The following is a 16,202-nucleotide window of genomic DNA, read 5'->3' as shown; positions in this document are numbered from 1 at the left end:
GGACGCGTTCTCTGCCCTCGTGGTCTCCTGAGTTCGTTCTTCCGAGGACACCTGGCAAGACCGGTCTCCACAAGAACACAAGTCCGTTCACTGCGTTCTTGGAATTGAGAAACAGCCAAGCTCTTACTAGGCTTTGTAGAATTATCCTTACAGGTGTGTAGAGGCAAGTTGGAGCTAAAATCTGCAGGACACCGGCCCTCCAGGACAGAGTTTGGACACCCCTGCTCTAGAGATGCCCAAACTATGGCCTGTGGGCCAAAGTTGGCCCATGGTAACCTTTGATTTGGCCCGTAATCCCATCTGAGAAGAGAGGCAGGATGATGGGGACTGTTTAGAGATTGTCTTTTCAAATGTTATGTAATCTTGTGTTCGTCTGTTTTATTGTTAAAAGCTAACTGAAATTAAATGTTTTAATTAAATATTGTTAATGAATCAGATTTAGTTTAAAAGTAATTACCTGATGGATAGAGGACAATCCAGAGACTTTGGTGAGCAAATCAAGGCACAGGCAGATTCAGCATTAAGCTCCGCTGTTATGTTTTTATTGCAATACATTATCATTTTAAAAGTTATACTGCATGAGTTTATACGATTAGTAATGTTTTTGTTTATTTCTAAATACTATGAAATTACCTATTTATTGTAATATAGTTTGGCATATTTACCTTCAGCCCACGGCTCATAATGATATTGGTTTTTTGTTTGTTCTACACCCCCTGCTCTATACCATTTTTTATTGGACAAATTGAAAAACTATTTGGTTTCCCCAAAATAAAAAGCCTTGACTTTTACAGTATGGGAAAAATACTTTGAAAGTCAAATGTTTGACTTTAGTAAATTGTTTGCTTAACAACATACTGTTTATTAAAAAACTAAGCACCATCATAGTTACACACAAGAAGGTAAAGAAATGCACTTAACATTATTTCAAGAGTTCACACTTAGCTGATGATTAATAATAAAGAGTGTTTTTTATGCTATCCCAGGACAGAGCCCTGAGCTCAGAAGATCCTTGAGCCTGGGTCTCACTTCTGTTTGATCAAGAGAGAGGGGAGTCTGAGCTCAGGTAGGTCTTGAGAGCTTCTCCGATTCGTCTGTCCATTATTAGGAGTTGCCACGGCAGAATGAACCACCAACTATACAGCATATGTTTTTGCGGTGAATGCCCAGTACTAAAACACTCATATACAGTGCCAATTTGATTTATTTAATTAACTTATACTGCATGTCTTTGGACTATGGGAGGAAACCGGAGCACCCAGGGAAACCCATGCAAGCACAGGGAGAACATGTAAACTCTACATGCCAACTGGCCCAGGCAGAACTCAAACCAGTGACCTTCTTAGTGTGTCCAAAGTGCTAACCACTAAGCCACCGTGCTGCCCTGTCCTGGATTAATCTGGTAAAGAGGGGCAGGAGTAGGAATGGAGGGTGGATTCTTTAAGGCGAAGATGACTAAGATACGGAAATCTGGTTATTTATGTACATTTGTATTCAATAGTTGGTAAATAATATGATAGTTAATGCGGGGCAAGCCGTGATCAATCATAAGCACGTGATCCTCTAGAAATTAGTTTATAAACTTCACATATCAAAGTTAGATTTTTAAATATATTTATATATGTTTAAATAAATTAATAGTTTAATAACCAATTTTTAATAAATTATTTCTTATCATTGCCATTATGACAGCACATAGTATTTTATCAATTATTTTGCAGGATACTAGTATCAATTTAAATCCTTAACTAGGTTAATTAGTCAAGCCGTTGGACAACAGTGGTGTTCTGTAGCCAGTTGGAAAAAACAAATATTAAGGAGGCTAATAATATTGACCTTAAAATGGTTTTAAAAATGCACAAACTGCTGTAATGCCAGCTAAACTAAAAGAAATAAGACTTTCTCCAAGAGGTAAGTTAGCATAGGAAATACTGTAAAACATTTGGTCACTCTTTTAAATATGACCTAAACAATACTTGATAAATGATAATAATAATAATGCTGCTTTTAACTCTTCACACACGTCCTGAGGCTGCGTAAATGAAAATTCAAGCTCTTTTTGTTTTTCAGACATTGGCTTTAAAAGTGTGTTGTTGCGACTTGTGTTTGCTCAGATGGAGATTGTGAGTTTGGTGAAGGAGACAGCGAGAGGTCAGAGGCTCAGAGAGAGTCTGTTCTGACCCAGAGCAAGGTCACTTCTGTTGGGTTCGAGATGCTCCGCACAACACATCAAGCCACAAAGGAAAGGTCAGACATCCTTTTCACATACCAGACCCTTTTTTTTGCTTGTTATTTACGCGACTGGCCAAATCCTAAAGGGATAGTTCACACAAAAGTTAATATTGACTGACCATTTACTCTCCCTCAAGAGGATCCAAGCCTTAATGAGTTTGAGGATAACAAGGAGGTTATTTTCAAGAAAGCTAAAAACCTGTAAACATTGATTTCAATAGCAGGAAAAACAAATAATATGGACGTCAATATTTCCAGGCTTTCTTCTAAATATCTTCTTTTGTGTTCACCCAAAAAAACAAACTCAAACTGGTTTAAAACAAGTGAAAGGTGTAAATGATGACTGGATGTTTAATTCTGAGTGAAGTATCCCCAACGGCTGTGTGTTGGGTTAAAAAACTCGATTTATTATTATGTATGAGAAGCAAAATGGAGGGCGTGATGGTTCAGCAGGTAGCGCTGTCGCCTCACAGCAAGAAGGTCGCTGGTTCGAGCCTCAGCTGGGTCAGTTGGCATTTCTGTGTGGAGTTGGCATGTTCTCCCTGTGTTTGTGTTCCTTCGGGTGCTCTGGTTTCCCCCACAGTAGTAACACCAGGGGCGGATTTAGTGATTTGGGGGCCTTAGCAATTCCAGCCATCGGGGCTAAAAGTTTGTACTTTAATTTACTCTTAATTAATTTATTTTGCTGGGTTTTTTTCTTTCTTTTATCTCCTTTTCTATATTTCGTCTTAATGCAAAATAATCACGGTTGCAGGTTTGTGCGCTCTTCCGAAGTGTCTGTTTGATCATGTGGGTTTGTTGTCCACGTGTATTTGTTTTGGTCACGTGCTATGACGTGCTATGACGGCACTCAGCTGGTTTGATTTGCTCGCCAGCTGAGGCTCATTATTGTGCCTATATATGGGTGACGTTTTCTGTTTCCTTGTCAGTTCGTTACGTGTGCTTATGTGTGCATTTGTCTGTGCTCAGGACCGTGAGGAGTTAACACTGGACCCTGTTCTCCTGCCTGATCTCTGCCCTGTTTTCTCCTAGTCCTAGCACCGCACTCTCTCCTTGCATTTATTTTGACTGTATCTAAAAAATATTCTTTACAGTCGCACTTGGATCCTTCTGATTTGACTGTGACACATGTGAAGCATCTTGTAAAACCTTTTAAATGATTTTTTTTTTTTAAATGAATTCACAAGTAACATAATGTATAAACTATTTTTAATAGTTTTAATAGTTTTGATCAAATATTTAAACATTTTTAATTATGTTTTTAAAACTAAATCCTTACATAATTTGACTGCTGGATTTCTCCATGATTAAAGGTGGGGAACAGGTTTGCGCAGAAGTATTAAAAGTGTATCTTTTATTTGTTTAAACCCTCGTCATACAAAATAGGATAGAAAATGATGCTATATATATAATTCATAGGTATAAACCCTCAGATGTTCTGCTTACCTTGCTTATTAATGAAATCTGTCCCTGTCAAACACATGCGCTATAGATGAATTGAATAAACTAAATTGTCCGTAGTGTATGAGTGTGTGTGTGAATGAGTGTGTGCATGGGTGTTTTCCAGTACTGGGTTGCAGCTGGAAGTGCATCCGCTGCATAAAACATGCTGGAATAGTTCATTCTGCTGTGGCAAGCTCTGAAAAAAGGACTAAGCCAAAGAAAAATGAATGAATGAATGAATGAATCAGGCAGTTTAAATTAAAATTAATCATATATTATGAAGAATTAATATTATTTTCATTTTTTAATTCTATTTTATTAATAAATATTAAACTATTAATCAGTGTGCTGTTAAATATATTATTATCATTACTTCTTTTTATTTTATTTTATTAATCACCAACTTGTGAAGAGTTTGCATTTTCTCCCCGTGTTCGTGTGGGTTTCCTCCGGGTGCTCCGGTTAAGTCCAAAGACATGCGCTATGCTATAGATGAATTGGGTAAGCTAAATTGGCCGTGGAGCGAGGCAGTGGCGCAGTAGGGTAGTGCTGTCGCCTGGTTCGAACCTCGGCTCAATTGGCGTTTCTGTGTGGAGTTTGCATGTTCTCCCTGCCTTCGCAGGGTTTCCTCCGGGTGCTCCGGTTTCCCCCACAGTCCAAAGACATGCGGTACAGGTGAATTGGGTAGGCTAAAATTGTCCGTAGTGTGTGTGTGAATGTGTGTGTGGATGTTTCCCAGAGATGGGTTGCAGCTGAAAGGGCATCCGCTGCGTAAAAAAACTTGCTGGATAAATTGACGGTTCATTCCGCTGTGACCACCCCGGATTAATAAAGGGACTAAGCCGACAAGAAAATGAATGAATGAATGAATAAATTGGCGGTAGTGTATATGTGTGAATGAGAGTATACAGTATGGGTGTTTCCCAGGAAGGGTTGCAGCTGGAAGGGCATTCGCAGCGAAAAAAATATGCTGGATAAGTTGGCGGTTCATTCCGCTGTGGCCACCATCAATTAATAAAGGCACTAAGCCGAAAATGAATGAATGAATGATCACCAACTTTTAGTCTACTAAGTGTTTGCACAAATGAGTTAAGTCTGTTGTTTACATGTTCAACTAATGAAAGCCGCTGACCGTACATCTGACTGCTTTAAAAGCATCATATTAATGATTTACTTGTCAGCCGCTTTATAAAACAATCCAAACAAGGAATCAGTAAGGATCACGCATGTCTCCTGAAGTGGAGCCCGCGGGGTGTTTTCTAACAGGGCCGTTGCTCATTTCTGACAGCGCGGCGTGGCTTCATTTCATCTGCTCTTTTAATGTGCTGAAAGACGCATGAGTGTGCAGATGAAACATTAGACACATCAGCGTGTCGCTTTCAGCTCCTCTTCTGTCGCCGACTGATGATTTAACGATGCGGATCAACATGACGTCTTCGCTACTTGTTAGTAAACCGTCGAGTCGTCGACTAAATGATGTGTTCTTTGTAGTTGCTGTTTCACGGCTCACCTGAAAACCACTCAAAACAACACGACCGACTGTCAGAGAAACCCGTCGACATCGCATTAGTGTCTCCATTCAGGAGATCGCAAACTGAGCTCAAACGTTTCTCATCAGATTGCACAGGTATTTGGGGTCAGAGATTAAAAGTTTTTTTTTAGTAATTTGTCCTGTTTCATTTTGTTTTCCAAAACTAACGACTAGCATACATTTATTTTGGCATTTGATTTACACAATACAACATGCACAGTTTTTGTTTTGTTTCTGGTCCAAGTAAAAAGTCCACACAAGTAAAAAATATTGTGTTGTTAGCAAAAATATTAAGTCAAAATTTAAAGAGTTTCCATCTCTCTTCAAAATATCTTCTTTTTTGTTCAGCAGATGAAACGTGAATAAAGGATGACAGGATTATAACCCCCTTTCAGAACTGCCTAAATCCGTCGTGGCATAGATTCAACAAGGTACTGGACATATTTCTCAGAGATTTGGTCCATATTGACATGATAGCATCACGCAGTTGCTGCAGATTTGTCAGCTGCACATACTTGATGCAAATCTCCCATTCCACCACCTCCCAAATGTGCTCTATTATATTGAGAGCTGGTGACTGTGGAGGCCATTTGAGTATAGTGAACTCATTGTCATGTTTAATAAACCAGTCTGAGATGATTCACGCTTTATGACATGATGTGTTATCCTGCTGGAAGTAGCCATCAGAAGATGGAGACACTGTGCTCATAAAGGGATGGACATGGCCAGCAACAATACTCAGGTAGGCTGTGGTGTTGACACGATGCTCAATTGGTACTAATGGACCCCAAGTGTGCCAAGAAAATCTCCCCCACACCATTACACCACCACCACCAGCGTGAACTGTTGATACAAGGACAGGACCCGACCTCCGAATGTGACAGCAGAAATGTTGTAACCAGGCAACGTTTCTCCAATCTTCTATTCTCCAGTTTTGGTTAACCTGTGTGAATTATAAGCTCAGTTTCCTGTTCTTAGCTGACAGGAGCGGCACCCGGTGTGGTCTTCTGCTGCTGTAACCCATCCGCCTCAAGGTTGGACGTGTTGTGTGTTCAGAGATGCTCTTCTGCAGACCTCGGTTGTAACGAGTGCTTATTTGAGTTACTGTTGCCTTTCTATCAGCTGGAACCAGCCTGGCCATTCTCCTCTGACCTCTGACATCAATAAGGCATTTATACCCTGTTGTCAGTTACATATATATATATATATATATATATATATATATATATATATATATATATATATATATATATATATATATTAGTCCTCCTGTGAAATTCGAATTATAATATATATATATATATAAATGTTCACACAAGTAAACAGTGTGGTTTTCAGAAATATTAAGTCAAAACTAAGTGTTTTCCTTAAAACCAGCCACATAATCTGTCAATAAGTAAAAATAACTTATTTCTTATAACTTATTTACTGTATTTATGAGTTTCTTGTTTAAAAAAAAAGTATAAAAACAAGATTATTTCACGTATACAGTATACAATATCTGTCAACAAACTGCATCAGCTGACCTCCCATCTAAACTCATGCAGGCTGTGGATATGAGCTAACAATATTGTAAATAATGTTGATTTTCTTGCACAGAGCGATCGTTTCACTTCCCAGGACTTCAGTGTTTCATTAGGAGCCACGCATATTGACGTGTTTGTATGTGTTTATTTGGAATCTAAAAAACCTGTCAAAATTTACTGCCATTTCATACGAATCACCAAAAACCAACAGATTCAGCTCAAAACATTCTTTAATGTTCTGCTGAAGAAGAAGAAAACAGTCTCCTACATCTTGGATTACCTGTGGATGAGTAAAGTAAAGTAAAGTTTGCGTTTTGGGGGGAACTATCCCTTTAAGATTTCTGCCTTTCCATTGCAGAGTTCATCTTGGGGAAATGTGATCTCTTCTGAAACTGTTTATATGTTTTAACTGGGAGGAAAAACTAAGTAAGAATTTTTTTTTTTTTTTTTGCTTTGCATTCACACCCAAATCTGCATGTGTTTAAAAGTCTCTGTATATTTGAGATCTGAGTAATGAAACAGAAATATTTCCCTCTTCTCTCCTCAGTCTGACACGAACACACTGTAATGCATGAGGAGACTGGAGGAATTAGCAAGATAACAGCAACTTCTGGAGCCTTTCATGTAAAAAAAAAACTTTATAAACAGCGTCCTGTCACTTCCTTATAAATTATGCAGTCTGTACTGCTGCGCTGCTTGTCAAAGCAATCGTCACGGTGCAGTCGCTGTTCAAGACTGTGTTTTTAACCTTTCATGTGCAATATTACACAGCCACGTAAACTAATTACCATTGCAGTAGTGTGCTGCGTTATGCTGTATGTGTTTTTATGCAGTTGTGAATCTGCTCCTCCTGCTTGTCCGGCTGACAGCACAGCACCGTGGGTTTCTTGTTATTTATTTAAGGTTGTAAATAGGATCTTAGTGACGGATGTTGGCAAGAGCTGCTTCAAAACTGTCTGTCAGACTGACTGTAAGCTGAGAGACATGCAGTCATACTTGTATGAGATGTCGTAAGATGTTTGAGAAGTGCACAGCGCCCACAACAACAACAACTGAAGACTCTGTTCTCTTCTGTTTTTTATTTATTTTCTGTTGTTGTTGTTGTTGGTATGTTTTTGGTGCCTGGAATGTGCAACATCTCAATGATGTTACATTTTATTCTCAGTTTTCTGTTTTTATTAGTAATAATAGATGGAGCACTTACCTGGCGGCCAGTCTTCATTGATTGCACATTCCACCAGCGAGAGCAGAGTGTGAAAGTTTAATTAGCAGAGTAATAGCACAGTTTTGCCTTAAATACTGCAATGCACACAACATTGTGACATATCAGAGTTCAAAAGAGGACAACTTGTTGGTGCACGTCTCGCTGTTGCATCTGTGACCAAGACAGCAAGTCTGTGTGATGTATCAAGAGCCGCTTTATCCAAGCTAATGGTAGCATACCATCAAGAAGAACCACATCCAACTGTGGGCGCAAGAGGAAGCTGTGGAAAAGGGATGTCTGTGTTGCGGCTGGAAGGGCATCCGCTGTGTAAAAACTTGCTGGATAAGTTGGCGGTTCATTCCGCTGTGGCAACCACAGATTAATAAAGGGACTAAGCTGACAGGAAAATGAATAAATAAACATAATGATACAGATTTTTTAACGTATTTTTTATATAAATTTGTATTATTTTGTTTGCTTATTTGTTTCTTTGTTGATTTTGTTTATGCTAGCTTTACAAGAAGCTTAATAGTTTCATGAACTAACATTGATAACACTTTTTAAGCATGCATTAGTGTGTTAACATTGTAAAGGTAAAACAGCACTAGCACATGTATTATGCACATAATCTTTTAGTTTCTTATTCTATTGCTTATCCTTTGCTATCTTTGAACTACAGTACTAACATTCTCTATACTTGAACTGAAATTGCAAACAATCCATTTCAATATCACATTCAACATACAGTATTGTTATTATTAATTAATCAATATACATAACATGCTACTACTATGTAGTACTGTGACACATTGCGTTTCACGTTTTATTTTTAATAGTGGTTTGCTCAAAGTTTCTCAACAGTGTCCAGAATTTGGCATCCCGTATCCCATAATAACCTTTACCAACTTCTGCATTCAACCCTGAGTGTCTTTACACGCACCGCTTGGCAACACTGCCAGAGCTTATGTCTAATTTATCTGACCTTTGTTTGCTTGTGTTTTTACAGACCATTGCTTTTATGGGCGCTGTTAATTTTAGCTCAGGAGTGCGGAAGACTTCAGGTGGACAAGGACAAACCTGAGCGCTGGAAAACTGCAGGATCCCGACAAGATCAGTCTGTGAGTGAAGCACACTTAAAACATCCATCACTGCACTTATACAGTCACAATGGCAAGGCGGGTGTATTTATATAGAACATTTCATACATAGCGGCAATTCAAAGTGCTTTACATAAACAGGAATAAAAGAGACAAGTATAAGAAAATAAAAACAAATAATAAAAGTGATTAAAAACTGATTAAAATATATTAAAACAGGTTTTAAAATAATAATAGTAACCCCTATAACTCAATACAGGCTTATAGACCTGAGCTGAAAAACTATATCATATCCAATCACGATGATATTTATGTTATGCATGTTTACAATGGATTAATTACTTGTTTTCACAATATTCAAAACAATTGTTTTGAATATTGTTAACACGCATTATATAATAATATTATTGGTAACACTTTATTTTAAGAATCCTTGTTACACGTTCTTGTAATTAACTATGCATAATTAAGTGCAACTAAATTTACACCTTTGTAACGCCGGGGAGTGACACTGACAACAGAAGGTAGGATCCAAATGCAGGTTTATTCAAAGTCAGGCAAGCGATGGTCAATTCAGGTGCAAACAGATATATGTAGACAATCCAGAATCGTAATCAAACACAGGCGAGGGGTCAGAAGGCAGGCGGCAAACAAGGACAAAAGGATAAACTAGGCTAAGGTCAAAACACAGAGAAACATGACAAGGAAAACGCGTTGTAGTGTTACTTTTACAGTTAACAAGACTCGGCAACATGTGTGTGGAACAAAGGGGTATAAATAGTCCAAACAATCATTGTGTGAGTGGCTTCAGCTATGAGAGTGCAACCAGTGTTGATCTGGAACCGGTTGTGTGTGTGTGGCATGACTGGGTGTTGTAGTCAATAACATGGCAGATATGTAGTTCAATGAGTGTGAATGTTTGTGTGTGAATGTTTACCAGCAACATCTGGTGGTTGTTCGCTGGTGAACATGACAACCTTTAAAACAAGGTGTTATCATATTGTTATTAACATATACATTTTAAGGACAAATTTGTTTCATTTTATATACAGTATGCTTGCTTAATTATATACATTTTTAAGCAATTGTGGACTTGTGTGGATGGATATACAACAATTTGTATGAAATGTTTGTGATTTCACAACACAATCTCACGGCAATTCGTAACTTTTTCATTTAGTGGCTAATTCATATGTATTCGTACGATCTAATTCGTACAATTTAGTACGATTTGCTCATCCCCTAATGACGGTTGGGGTTAGGGGTGGGGTCAGGTGCCACGCCTCCTTTTTAAAATCGTACCATTTCGTACGTCTGAACTCGTACGAATTCGTACGAATTAGCCACTAAACTGGCAAAACGTAAAATACTTAAGTTTTCTCGTGAGATCAGGCTGGATTTCATTGTGTGTTACATGCTATGATGATAACAATATTATTAATATTATAGATCACAGGTGTCAAACCTCGTCCCTCCAGGAATTGAGTTTGACACCCCTGTTATAAATAAATAGATAGATAGATAGATAGATAGATAGATAGATAGATGGATGGATGGATGGATGGATGGATGGATGGATGGATGGATGGATGGATGGATGGATGGATGGATGGATGGATGGATGGATGGATAGATAGATAGATAGATAGATAGATAGATAGATAGATAGATAGATAGATAGATAGATAGATAGATAGATAGATAGATAGATAGATAGATAGATAGATAGATAGATAGATAGATAGATAGATCGATCGATCTTTGGATGGATGAACTGATGGAAAGATTCATGGATGAACAAACAGATATGAGGATGGATGAAGGGAGGGAACGACTGAAAGAATGGATAGACTGATGGAAAGATGGGCGAGTGGCCAGACAGATTAGATAGATGGCTAAAGACAAATAGATGTATGAATGGATTGAAAGAGGAACAGATTTTGTAAAGATGGGATGGGTGTATGGTTGGACAGGTTACTAAACTTACTAACGTATCTCAAAACAATTCTTATTCTTTTCCCACTCCTTTTGGCAACACGACGTGTGTCGTCTCTCTGCCGTCTGAACACTATTTCAGGTACTTTTCTCAGTCTAAGAAAGCTAGCATGCATATTAATGAAGTTGCAGCGCATACATAACAGAGCGCGCTGATTGGTTTGAACCAAGCCTTACTCATGAATCAATGCAGCACACTCAGAGACGTAATACGATACTCCAGCCTGATCTCACGAGAAAACGAAAGTATTTTACGTTTTGCCAGTTTAGTGGCTAATTCGTATGAATTCGTATGAGTTCAATCGTACGAAATTGTACGATTTTAAAAAGGAGGCATGGCACCTAACCCCACCCCTAAACCCAACAGTCAATGGGTGATGAGCAAATCGTACCAAATTGTACGAATTAGATCGTACGTATTCATACGAATTAGCCAGTAAATCAAAAAGTTACGATTTGCCATGAGATTGTGTTGGGTACTCCCAGTTACAGACGTCCAGTTTACACGCTGGAATACACGCTAAGATCTCATGGCTGTGAAGCAGCTTCAGAAATTCGTTTCAAACCGGAAGTACGAATTTGCACGAAATAACTCACTTTTTTTGTGAGATATGTGTGTCCTAGTAGTGTTTTTAGCAGTGTGGGACACATATACGACTGTCAACAGCTCAAAACATGTGTTTTGGTGTTTCGTGATCCTTTAACAACAATATATCAAACTTTGTCTGCATTTTCCAAGAAACTGGAGTCTGCTTCTAAGACTCTGAAAATGTGCATTCCCCATCACATTCTCATAAGAGAAAGCGAGTTAATGTATGCATATTTATTTAAATTTTCCCCACTGTGGGAGAAACTTCTGAGACGAAGCAACAAGTGTGAAGAACAAGCATCTGTGCAAATGAATTGAAATGAAAATCTCTTTTCATCTGTCTTGATGGTGATGAATGATGGTGGCGCATCTACACAAGTCCTCATTGTGATGATAGATATTTTTAATTAACACGTCTCTCATTCAAAGTGAGATATCGGCATCATAAATTTGTGCTTTATCTGCAGAAACATTGTTCCAGCAGCTGTTGTGTTTTAGTGTCGTAGCACAGCTGCTTTATTCTCCAGATCCACCAAGTGTGAACGTTCACAGCCGCAACTGTGGTTAGCTGAATGCATGAAGCTGCCATACTGTATATTTATAGATACGTCTAATTTTAAGCCAGAATGCTACATTAAGTGTTCAAAAAGCTGTGAAAGGGAGCAGAAAGGATCAGGCCTTTGACGGATAAATATTTGCTTCCTCTGAGAGTTGTTCTGCTTCACGTGGTTTGGTTTTGCTGGCAGTGTTTCAGCAACACTTCAATGACGGTCTTACTCGACAGCTCATATTTGCAATGTATATATACTGCCAGGGGTGGCTCAGTGGTTGGCACTGTGGCCACACAGCAAGAAGGTCGCTGGTTCGAGTCCTAGCTGGGTCAGTTGGCATTTCTGAGCTTGCATGCATTCCCCATGTTGGCGTGGGTTTCCTCCGGGTGCTCCAGTTTCCCCCAGAGTCCATACATATGCACTATAGGCGAATTGAATACTAAATTGGCCGTAGTGTGTGTTAATGTGTGTGTATGGATGTTTCCCAGCAGTGGGTTGTGGCTGGAAGAGCATTCACTCTGTAAAACATATGCTGGAATAGTTGGCATGTTCATTTCGATATGGTGACCCCTGATGAATAAAGAACTAATGAGTAAATGAATGAATATATACTGTGTGTTACTGTATAATAGAGCTCATCATGAGGCAGGATTTATCAGATTTGCATTGAATTTAAGCATTACAGAATTTTTTTAATTTGCTTTTTGGTTTTAGTGACACTTTGGTGTATTAAATGAGTATTGTGTTAAATTTGGCACCATCACTGGATCATAAATATGTGACTTTTAAACATGCAACTTAAGCATCTTCACAGTCAAATCTAGAAACCTTAATAGGTATTTTAATTAATGAACAATAAAAATGTTAATCCCTATAAATTTTTTTTTTTGGGGGGGGGGGGTTTAGTACACTGTACACACTTTTATTAGTTAGTTTGTTTGTGGGGCTTCATATGTATTTTATTTCATCATATTCATTATTTATTCTTACTTGACAACGATGACAAATCTGATTTGAGACAAAATTAAGCATCACACCACTTTTAAATGAGCTTTTCAGTTTCACAACACTTTGCAGTATTAAACAGATATCGAATTTGTGGTGATAATTGGATCATCATAAGTGCATTTTTGTCTTTTAAACATGTAACTCTGTCAGTCAAGTCGAGAAATTTAAGGAGGTAAATTTTAATTCATTAACATACAATGACGATTTTAACCCCTATACATTTTGGGGGTATGTTTAGTGTACTGTACATTCATTCATTTTCAACTCATCCAGCAAGTTTTTTACGCAACGGATGCCCTTCCAGCCGCAACCCATCTCTGGGAAACATCCACACACACACACTCATACACTACGGTCAATCTAGTCTACCCAATTCACCTGTACCGCATGTGTTTGGACTGTGGGGGAAACCGGAGCACCCAGAGGAAACCCAAACGAACGCAGGGAGAACATGCAAACTCCACACAGAAAGACCAACTGAGCCGAGGTTCGAACCAGCGTCCCAGCGACCTTCTTGCTGTGAGGCGACAGCACTACCTACTGCGCCACTGCCTCCCCCGTGTGCTGTACAAACTTCATTTATTAGTTTGTTGTGTTTTTATATCCATTACATTTAATTATATTCATTATTTTTTATGCTTTTATTAGTTGTTTATTGTAATTTTACTAGGTCTTTACAATACAATATAATTGTAGCAGTAGCTTTGTGAAGCAACAATGAATAATACTGTTTGAACATTTATTATTATTGCTTTATTCTGAACTCTGGCTGTATTTTTGCCTATATTCATGCCTTTGGTTGGTCAGTTGCATTTTATTTTATTTTATTTTATTTTAGCTGACACATTACAATAGGCTCAAATTCATTAGGATTAATTAATGCAGTAGTTTTTCTTTTCTTTACTTAGTTCTTCTCTTAAAATACGCTTTTTTCACATTTTGATGGCTAGAATTTACTTATTGAACACTAAAAATGTTTCCTAGGAGAAACAGATTATGCAATAAACAGAAACATGTCCTGTATCTATAATTATGTGATTCGTTAAAAATATGCACAAAGGTCAGAGTGGGCTGTGATTCATTATAGTGGATGCACATTGAGTATATGAGAATATTTATCGCCGTAGATACACTTTTTTTTTTCATTAGACCTTTTTTTTGACCACATGCTCTCTTGACCCTGCTGAAAAAATAGATTAAATTAGTTGAAAGTGTTTTGTTGATATTTTAAGCCATTTTAGCAGCTTTACCACTAATAATGACCAAAAACAAAGCAAAAAAAAGTAATATCTATACATATTTGTAATATTCAAAATATATTAAATAAAGATATTTAATAATTCAAATATATATTTATTTGTTGTTTTTGTTGTTTTTATCTATTTTATTTTATTATGCATACACACACACAAATGTATATATATATATATATATATATATATATATATATATATATATATATATATAAATTTGTTATTTATTTATTTATTCATTTTGTTTATTTTAATTTAACAATTACTAGTTATATAACAATTGAAAATTGTTAGGTCATGCAGGAGCTTCAGAAATAATACTGTTAAATTTATAAGTCTTTGGCCATTTTAATTTCTGTCTATGCATTTTTAATTAATTTATTTTTTTATTAAGTTGTATTTATTTTACACTTTACAAAAAGCTCAAATTCTTTCGGTCTTTCTGTTTTTTTTTTTTAAAGGATTCATTAATTAAGATTATATTGTTCCCAGAGATGGGTTGCAGCTGGAAGGGTATCCGCTTTGTAAAGCATATGCTGGATAAGTTGGCGGTTCATTCCGCTGTGGTGACCCCATATTAATAAAGGGACTGAGCCGAAAAGAAAATGAATGAATGAAAATTATATTGTTAAGATTTTAATCCACTTGATCAGCTAGTTATTACCCTAAACCCAGCAACAACAACAAAAAAGCATTAAAACTGATCTGTCTACATTGGAAAAAAATGATTAATTGGATTTAGTCATTTTTTTTAAAGGTAGTGGTTGCAAACTATTCGCATAGTCTAAATTTAAACAAACAAATTAAGCTAAACATTACTTTATTTAATTTGTTTTGTGTAAATTTTGCATTTATAAATAGTTTTCAACCACTTACCTTAAAAAAAATTAGTAAATCCAATATATTATGGTTTTCAGGCTGGCCAGAATAGCCACTGTGGGCCGGTTTAAGCTGTTTGTTTTCCCTCAGCTCTGCTGTTTATGAGCGCTGCATCATTATCATTCGTCTTGTCAGCATGTAGTTGGAGATCTGTTGACTGAGCAGCATACAGATGTATAGCAGCTCACTTATAAAAGAGGAGCGCTTGCTGCTAACGTCAACATGCTATGAGGAATTAGCCTCGGCTAGCTGGCATCATCATCATAAGGTTCTTTCACACAACCTTCAGCATTCGCTTGAGCTGTTTTTTGCGTATTAATTGGCAATCACAGTGCAGTCAATGTAGTGTTGTTTATTTTAACAGTTTGGTCTACCAAGAAATATTACGTGGAACATTTTTAGTCTGAATATGTACTCCTATGCACATTTCTGTAGAGCACCAAATACGTTCCAGGAGATATGTTTTTTGGCAGTTTTTGTTTTCAGAAATCCCCATGAAATCAATACAAACCATATTGATTTTGTTAGCTTACATTGCTAGTTTTGTGTTGAACAGTTCATCTGTGCATCTCGTTAAAGGGCCATGAAACCCCAAACCTCCCACAGAGGCAAAACAACACACAGACCCAGGGGAGAAAGACGGTGACTATATTTACATGGACATCAGTAATTGAATAATTTGCCAAATCATTAATTTGTCGACTTTAACTGCAGTTTGACACTTTCACTTTCATTCAGGAACATTTCATGCATGCTCAACTACTCAACTAACAGACATCGTTCAGAGGAGGAGTCAGTTAGGTTGTGATAACTCTCCTAAGACCTTTTCCCCGATTTTTCTGAATGAAATTCCTACTTTATTACATCCAATCAGCTCGCAGTGGAAAAAACAAG

This window comes from Danio rerio, chromosome 1, assembly GCF_049306965.1.
Source record: "Danio rerio strain Tuebingen ecotype United States chromosome 1, GRCz12tu, whole genome shotgun sequence".
Classification (NCBI taxonomy): Eukaryota; Metazoa; Chordata; class Actinopteri; order Cypriniformes; family Danionidae; genus Danio; species Danio rerio.
The sequence above is the reverse complement of the archived record's forward strand: the minus strand, read 5'-3'. Positions refer to the sequence as shown.